The sequence below is a fragment of the Rhinoderma darwinii genome (assembly GCF_050947455.1).
Source record: "Rhinoderma darwinii isolate aRhiDar2 chromosome 5 unlocalized genomic scaffold, aRhiDar2.hap1 SUPER_5_unloc_27, whole genome shotgun sequence".
Lineage (NCBI taxonomy): Eukaryota > Metazoa > Chordata > Amphibia > Anura > Rhinodermatidae > Rhinoderma > Rhinoderma darwinii.
In genome coordinates this window covers 279,045-286,585 of record NW_027461784.1, presented here as the reverse complement: position 1 = coordinate 286,585, position 7,541 = coordinate 279,045, and the positions used below count along the sequence as shown (strand labels likewise).

The 7,541-nt window shown below is 47.5% G+C and overlaps 5 non-coding genes across 5 annotated transcripts; all 5 read left to right on the top strand.

Annotated features, from left to right (window-relative positions):
- The first annotated feature begins 799 nt into the window (after nt 1-799).
- Nucleotides 800-990, top strand: LOC142688978 (U2 spliceosomal RNA). The gene has a single exon (XR_012858009.1). It is a non-coding gene; the product is annotated as a U2 spliceosomal RNA (small nuclear RNA).
- Nucleotides 991-2,278: 1,288 nt separating this feature from the next.
- LOC142688976 (U2 spliceosomal RNA) lies at nt 2,279-2,469 on the top strand. The gene has a single exon (XR_012858008.1). It is a non-coding gene; the product is annotated as a U2 spliceosomal RNA (small nuclear RNA).
- A 1,300-nt stretch (nt 2,470-3,769) lies between these two features.
- LOC142688975 (U2 spliceosomal RNA) lies at nt 3,770-3,960 on the top strand. Its single transcript, XR_012858007.1, has one exon. It is a non-coding gene; the product is annotated as a U2 spliceosomal RNA (small nuclear RNA).
- Nucleotides 3,961-5,244: 1,284 nt separating this feature from the next.
- On the top strand, nt 5,245-5,435 carry LOC142688974 (U2 spliceosomal RNA). The gene has a single exon (XR_012858006.1). It is a non-coding gene; the product is annotated as a U2 spliceosomal RNA (small nuclear RNA).
- Nucleotides 5,436-6,727: 1,292 nt separating this feature from the next.
- On the top strand, nt 6,728-6,918 carry LOC142688973 (U2 spliceosomal RNA). Its single transcript, XR_012858005.1, has one exon. It is a non-coding gene; the product is annotated as a U2 spliceosomal RNA (small nuclear RNA).
- The last annotated feature ends 623 nt before the right edge of the window (nt 6,919-7,541 follow it).

The window sequence follows — 7,541 nt, the reverse complement described above, 5'->3', positions numbered from 1 at the left end:
CATTTCAAGAAGAAGTAAGAATTGCAGTTGCAACAAAGCCTTGCTTGCCTACAAAGAGAGCAGCAATTTGGATTTGTTACTATGTTACCTAGAAGAATAACAAACTGTGCAAGGATGGAGGTTGTAGGAGCAAGGAGAAGTTGTCTGTAAAGTTGGTGGATGCCTATTTTCCATTTTGCAGTCCCTTGTCTCCCTCTTGTGGCCTCCTGGAGGCAACTAGCTGTGCAAAAAAAAGACAGCCTGGCGGCCGGCTGTTGCAGTGTTGCCCTCTCAGGCAACACTGAGTGACTGACTGAGCCTCACCGTCTTATATAAAGTTCAGACGGAACTTTGCACGTGTCATAGTGGAGCCCTCAGGATTCCAGAGCCAGCTTTCTGACATCATAATGGGGCCTCAGAGATAAAAGCCTGGGCCCAGGCAGTGTTGGTCAGTGCTGCTCAGCAGGCAGCACTGGACTGGACTGGATTACAGCTGATACAAGGTGTGAAGGAACAAGGGGTGGCTGTGGGCATGCACTTGCTGCCGCTGCCAGTGTTTATCTGCATGGCAGCAGGGCATTTGGGCGTTGCCAGGAAGGCGTTTTTATGTAGATTCCTCCTCTTTCAGCACTGCATTGTGGTGCAAGCAAAAGAAGCAAATCCTGTCTGGCTTCCTCTCCGGCCTTTATTCACCTCCCGTGTAGCTGTGAGTGTGTGAGCCTGCAGGGCCCCATGGAATTGCCTAGAAGTAGGCTGAATCGCTGCAAGGGCTGAACAGCAGTATCGGGCAGGCTCGGGCAACGCGCGGCCCGTTCGGGTTATCGCTTCTCGGCCTTTTGGCTAAGATCAAGTGTAGTATCTGTTCTTATCAGTTTAATATCTGATACGTCCCCTATCTGGGGACCATATATTAAATGGATTTTTAGAACAGGGAGATGGAAATAGAGCTTGCTCTGTCCACTCCACGCATTGACCTGGTATTGCAGTATTTCCAGGACCGGTGCACCCTTTCCTTATGTGTTGACTAAAAGCAGATTCCAAAAGTGTTTTTTGTCTTTGCTATTGTTTCTGTCTTTCTGAAGGGATCTCCCCTTTTAATCCCATTATTTCAACACCTGTTGGACAATGCATGAGTGATAATGAGCTCATTGATTAAATGCAATTAATGAATAGATTGCCACCTCTTGTTGTGTGTCGTCTGTGTTTCTGTGTTTCCGGCATTTCACATTGGAACACCTCATTCACCTTCCTTGTCTTCTCTCCGCCCTCCCTTTTAGGTAAGTTAAAGAGCTGCACCTGAGCCAGCCACTGATTGATTGATTGATTGATTGATTGATTGATTGATTGATTGATTGATTGATGCAGCACAACAGTCAAATAGTGGAGTGGAGTAGGGGAACAGCAAACAGCCAATAAAGCAGCCCGCCCGCTCGCCTGCCCGCCACAATGGACCTACCTGTGTACACTAGATGGATGTGATGGAATGTACTGTCGTCCCTACATTTCAAGAAGAAGTAAGAATTGCAGTTGCAACAAAGCCTTGCTTGCCTACAAAGAGAGCAGCAATTTGGATTTGTTACTATGTTACCTAGAAGAATAACAAACTGTGCAAGGATGGAGGTTGTAGGAGCAAGGAGAAGTTGTCTGTAAAGTTGGTGGATGCCTATTTTCCATTTTGCAGTCCCTTGTCTCCCTCTTGTGGCCTCCTGGAGGCAACTAGCTGTGCAAAAAAAAGACAGCCTGGCGGCCGGCTGTTGCAGTGTTGCCCTCTCAGGCAACACTGAGTGACTGACTGAGCCTCACCGTCTTATATAAAGTTCAGACGGAACTTTGCACGTGTCATAGTGGAGCCCTCAGGATTCCAGAGCCAGCTTTCTGACATCATAATGGGGCCTCAGAGATAAAAGCCTGGGCCCAGGCAGTGTTGGTCAGTGCTGCTCAGCAGGCAGCACTGGACTGGACTGGATTACAGCTGATACAAGGTGTGAAGGAACAAGGGGTGGCTGTGGGCATGCACTTGCTGCCGCTGCCAGTGTTTATCTGCATGGCAGCAGGGCATTTGGGCGTTGCCAGGAAGGCGTTTTTATGTAGATTCCTCCTCTTTCAGCACTGCATTGTGGTGCAAGCAAAAGAAGCAAATCCTGTCTGGCTTCCTCTCCGGCCTTTATTCACCTCCCGTGTAGCTGTGAGTGTGTGAGCCTGCAGGGCCCCATGGAATTGCCTAGAAGTAGGCTGAATCGCTGCAAGGGCTGAACAGCAGTATCGGGCAGGCTCGGGCAACGCGCGGCCCGTTCGGGTTATCGCTTCTCGGCCTTTTGGCTAAGATCAAGTGTAGTATCTGTTCTTATCAGTTTAATATCTGATACGTCCCCTATCTGGGGACCATATATTAAATGGATTTTTAGAACAGGGAGATGGAAATAGAGCTTGCTCTGTCCACTCCACGCATTGACCTGGTATTGCAGTATTTCCAGGACCGGTGCACCCTTTCCTTATGTGTTGACTAAAAGCAGATTCCAAAAGTGTTTTTTGTCTTTGCTATTGTTTCTGTCTTTCTGAAGGGATCTCCCCTTTTAATCCCATTATTTCAACACCTGTTGGACAATGCATGAGTGATAATGAGCTCATTGATTAAATGCAATTAATGAATAGATTGCCACCTCTTGTTGTGTGTCGTCTGTGTTTCTGTGTTTCCGGCATTTCACATTGGAACACCTCATTCACCTTCCTTGTCTTCTCTCCGCCCTCCCTTTTAGGTAAGTTAAAGAGCTGCACCTGAGCCAGCCACTGATTGATTGATTGATTGATTGATTGATTGATTGATTGATTGATTGATTGATTGATTGATTGATGCAGCACAACAGTCAAATAGTGGAGTGGAGTAGGGGAACAGCAAACAGCCAATAAAGCAGCCCGCCCGCTCGCCTGCCCGCCACAATGGACCTACCTGTGTACACTAGATGGATGTGATGGAATGTACTGTCGTCCCTACATTTCAAGAAGAAGTAAGAATTGCAGTTGCAACAAAGCCTTGCTTGCCTACAAAGAGAGCAGCAATTTGGATTTGTTACTATGTTACCTAGAAGAATAACAAACTGTGCAAGGATGGAGGTTGTAGGAGCAAGGAGAAGTTGTCTGTAAAGTTGGTGGATGCCTATTTTCCATTTTGCAGTCCCTTGTCTCCCTCTTGTGGCCTCCTGGAGGCAACTAGCTGTGCAAAAAAAAGACAGCCTGGCGGCCGGCTGTTGCAGTGTTGCCCTCTCAGGCAACACTGAGTGACTGACTGAGCCTCACCGTCTTATATAAAGTTCAGACGGAACTTTGCACGTGTCATAGTGGAGCCCTCAGGATTCCAGAGCCAGCTTTCTGACATCATAATGGGGCCTCAGAGATAAAAGCCTGGGCCCAGGCAGTGTTGGTCAGTGCTGCTCAGCAGGCAGCACTGGACTGGACTGGATTACAGCTGATACAAGGTGTGAAGGAACAAGGGGTGGCTGTGGGCATGCACTTGCTGCCGCTGCCAGTGTTTATCTGCATGGCAGCAGGGCATTTGGGCGTTGCCAGGAAGGCGTTTTTATGTAGATTCCTCCTCTTTCAGCACTGCATTGTGGTGCAAGCAAAAGAAGCAAATCCTGTCTGGCTTCCTCTCCGGCCTTTATTCACCTCCCGTGTAGCTGTGAGTGTGTGAGCCTGCAGGGCCCCATGGAATTGCCTAGAAGTAGGCTGAATCGCTGCAAGGGCTGAACAGCAGTATCGGGCAGGCTCGGGCAACGCGCGGCCCGTTCGGGTTATCGCTTCTCGGCCTTTTGGCTAAGATCAAGTGTAGTATCTGTTCTTATCAGTTTAATATCTGATACGTCCCCTATCTGGGGACCATATATTAAATGGATTTTTAGAACAGGGAGATGGAAATAGAGCTTGCTCTGTCCACTCCACGCATTGACCTGGTATTGCAGTATTTCCAGGACCGGTGCACCCTTTCCTTATGTGTTGACTAAAAGCAGATTCCAAAAGTGTTTTTTGTCTTTGCTATTGTTTCTGTCTTTCTGAAGGGATCTCCCCTTTTAATCCCATTATTTCAACACCTGTTGGACAATGCATGAGTGATAATGAGCTCATTGATTAAATGCAATTAATGAATAGATTGCCACCTCTTGTTGTGTGTCGTCTGTGTTTCTGTGTTTCCGGCATTTCACATTGGAACACCTCATTCACCTTCCTTGTCTTCTCTCCGCCCTCCCTTTTAGGTAAGTTAAAGAGCTGCACCTGAGCCAGCCACTGATTGATTGATTGATTGATTGATTGATTGATTGATTGATTGATTGATGCAGCACAACAGTCAAATAGTGGAGTGGAGTAGGGGAACAGCAAACAGCCAATAAAGCAGCCCGCCCGCTCGCCTGCCCGCCACAATGGACCTACCTGTGTACACTAGATGGATGTGATGGAATGTACTGTCGTCCCTACATTTCAAGAAGAAGTAAGAATTGCAGTTGCAACAAAGCCTTGCTTGCCTACAAAGAGAGCAGCAATTTGGATTTGTTACTATGTTACCTAGAAGAATAACAAACTGTGCAAGGATGGAGGTTGTAGGAGCAAGGAGAAGTTGTCTGTAAAGTTGGTGGATGCCTATTTTCCATTTTGCAGTCCCTTGTCTCCCTCTTGTGGCCTCCTGGAGGCAACTAGCTGTGCAAAAAAAAGACAGCCTGGCGGCCGGCTGTTGCAGTGTTGCCCTCTCAGGCAACACTGAGTGACTGACTGAGCCTCACCGTCTTATATAAAGTTCAGACGGAACTTTGCACGTGTCATAGTGGAGCCCTCAGGATTCCAGAGCCAGCTTTCTGACATCATAATGGGGCCTCAGAGATAAAAGCCTGGGCCCAGGCAGTGTTGGTCAGTGCTGCTCAGCAGGCAGCACTGGACTGGACTGGATTACAGCTGATACAAGGTGTGAAGGAACAAGGGGTGGCTGTGGGCATGCACTTGCTGCCGCTGCCAGTGTTTATCTGCATGGCAGCAGGGCATTTGGGCGTTGCCAGGAAGGCGTTTTTATGTAGATTCCTCCTCTTTCAGCACTGCATTGTGGTGCAAGCAAAAGAAGCAAATCCTGTCTGGCTTCCTCTCCGGCCTTTATTCACCTCCCGTGTAGCTGTGAGTGTGTGAGCCTGCAGGGCCCCATGGAATTGCCTAGAAGTAGGCTGAATCGCTGCAAGGGCTGAACAGCAGTATCGGGCAGGCTCGGGCAACGCGCGGCCCGTTCGGGTTATCGCTTCTCGGCCTTTTGGCTAAGATCAAGTGTAGTATCTGTTCTTATCAGTTTAATATCTGATACGTCCCCTATCTGGGGACCATATATTAAATGGATTTTTAGAACAGGGAGATGGAAATAGAGCTTGCTCTGTCCACTCCACGCATTGACCTGGTATTGCAGTATTTCCAGGACCGGTGCACCCTTTCCTTATGTGTTGACTAAAAGCAGATTCCAAAAGTGTTTTTTGTCTTTGCTATTGTTTCTGTCTTTCTGAAGGGATCTCCCCTTTTAATCCCATTATTTCAACACCTGTTGGACAATGCATGAGTGATAATGAGCTCATTGATTAAATGCAATTAATGAATAGATTGCCACCTCTTGTTGTGTGTCGTCTGTGTTTCTGTGTTTCCGGCATTTCACATTGGAACACCTCATTCACCTTCCTTGTCTTCTCTCCGCCCTCCCTTTTAGGTAAGTTAAAGAGCTGCACCTGAGCCAGCCACTGATTGATTGATTGATTGATTGATTGATTGATTGATTGATTGATTGATTGATTGATGCAGCACAACAGTCAAATAGTGGAGTGGAGTAGGGGAACAGCAAACAGCCAATAAAGCAGCCCGCCCGCTCGCCTGCCCGCCACAATGGACCTACCTGTGTACACTAGATGGATGTGATGGAATGTACTGTCGTCCCTACATTTCAAGAAGAAGTAAGAATTGCAGTTGCAACAAAGCCTTGCTTGCCTACAAAGAGAGCAGCAATTTGGATTTGTTACTATGTTACCTAGAAGAATAACAAACTGTGCAAGGATGGAGGTTGTAGGAGCAAGGAGAAGTTGTCTGTAAAGTTGGTGGATGCCTATTTTCCATTTTGCAGTCCCTTGTCTCCCTCTTGTGGCCTCCTGGAGGCAACTAGCTGTGCAAAAAAAAGACAGCCTGGCGGCCGGCTGTTGCAGTGTTGCCCTCTCAGGCAACACTGAGTGACTGACTGAGCCTCACCGTATTATATAAAGTTCAGACGGAACTTTGCACGTGTCATAGTGGAGCCCTCAGGATTCCAGAGCCAGCTTTCTGACATCATAATGGGGCCTCAGAGATAAAAGCCTGGGCCCAGGCAGTGTTGGTCAGTGCTGCTCAGCAGGCAGCACTGGACTGGACTGGATTACAGCTGATACAAGGTGTGAAGGAACAAGGGGTGGCTGTGGGCATGCACTTGCTGCCGCTGCCAGTGTTTATCTGCATGGCAGCAGGGCATTTGGGCGTTGCCAGGAAGGTGTTTTTATGTAGATTCCTCCTCTTTCAGCACTGCATTGTGGTGCAAGCAAAAGAAGCAAATCCTGTCTGGCTTCCTCTCCGGCCTTTATTCACCTCCCGTGTAGCTGTGAGTGTGTGAGCCTGCAGGGCCCCATGGAATTGCCTAGAAGTAGGCTGAATCGCTGCAAGGGCTGAACAGCAGTATCGGGCAGGCTCGGGCAACGCGCGGCCCGTTCGGGTTATCGCTTCTCGGCCTTTTGGCTAAGATCAAGTGTAGTATCTGTTCTTATCAGTTTAATATCTGATACGTCCCCTATCTGGGGACCATATATTAAATGGATTTTTAGAACAGGGAGATGGAAATAGAGCTTGCTCTGTCCACTCCACGCATTGACCTGGTATTGCAGTATTTCCAGGACCGGTGCACCCTTTCCTTATGTGTTGACTAAAAGCAGATTCCAAAAGTGTTTTTTGTCTTTGCTATTGTTTCTGTCTTTCTGAAGGGATCTCCCCTTTTAATCCCATTATTTCAACACCTGTTGGACAATGCATGAGTGATAATGAGCTCATTGATTAAATGCAATTAATGAATAGATTGCCACCTCTTGTTGTGTGTCGTCTGTGTTTCTGTGTTTCCGGCATTTCACATTGGAACACCTCATTCACCTTCCTTGTCTTCTCTCCGCCCTCCCTTTTAGGTAAGTTAAAGAGCTGCACCTGAGCCAGCCACTGATTGATTGATTGATTGATTGATTGATTGATTGATTGATTGATTGATTGATTGATTGATTGATTGATGCAGCACAACAGTCAAATAGTGGAGTGGAGTAGGGGAACAGCAAACAGCCAATAAAGCAGCCCGCCCGCTCGCCTGCCCGCCACAATGGACCTACCTGTGTACACTAGATGGATGTGATGGAATGTACTGTCGTCCCTACATTTCAAGAAGAAGTAAGAATTGCAGTTGCAACAAAGCCTTGCTTGCCTACAAAGAGAGCAGCAATTTGGATTTGTTACTATGTTACCTAGAAGAATAACAAACTGTGCAAGGATGG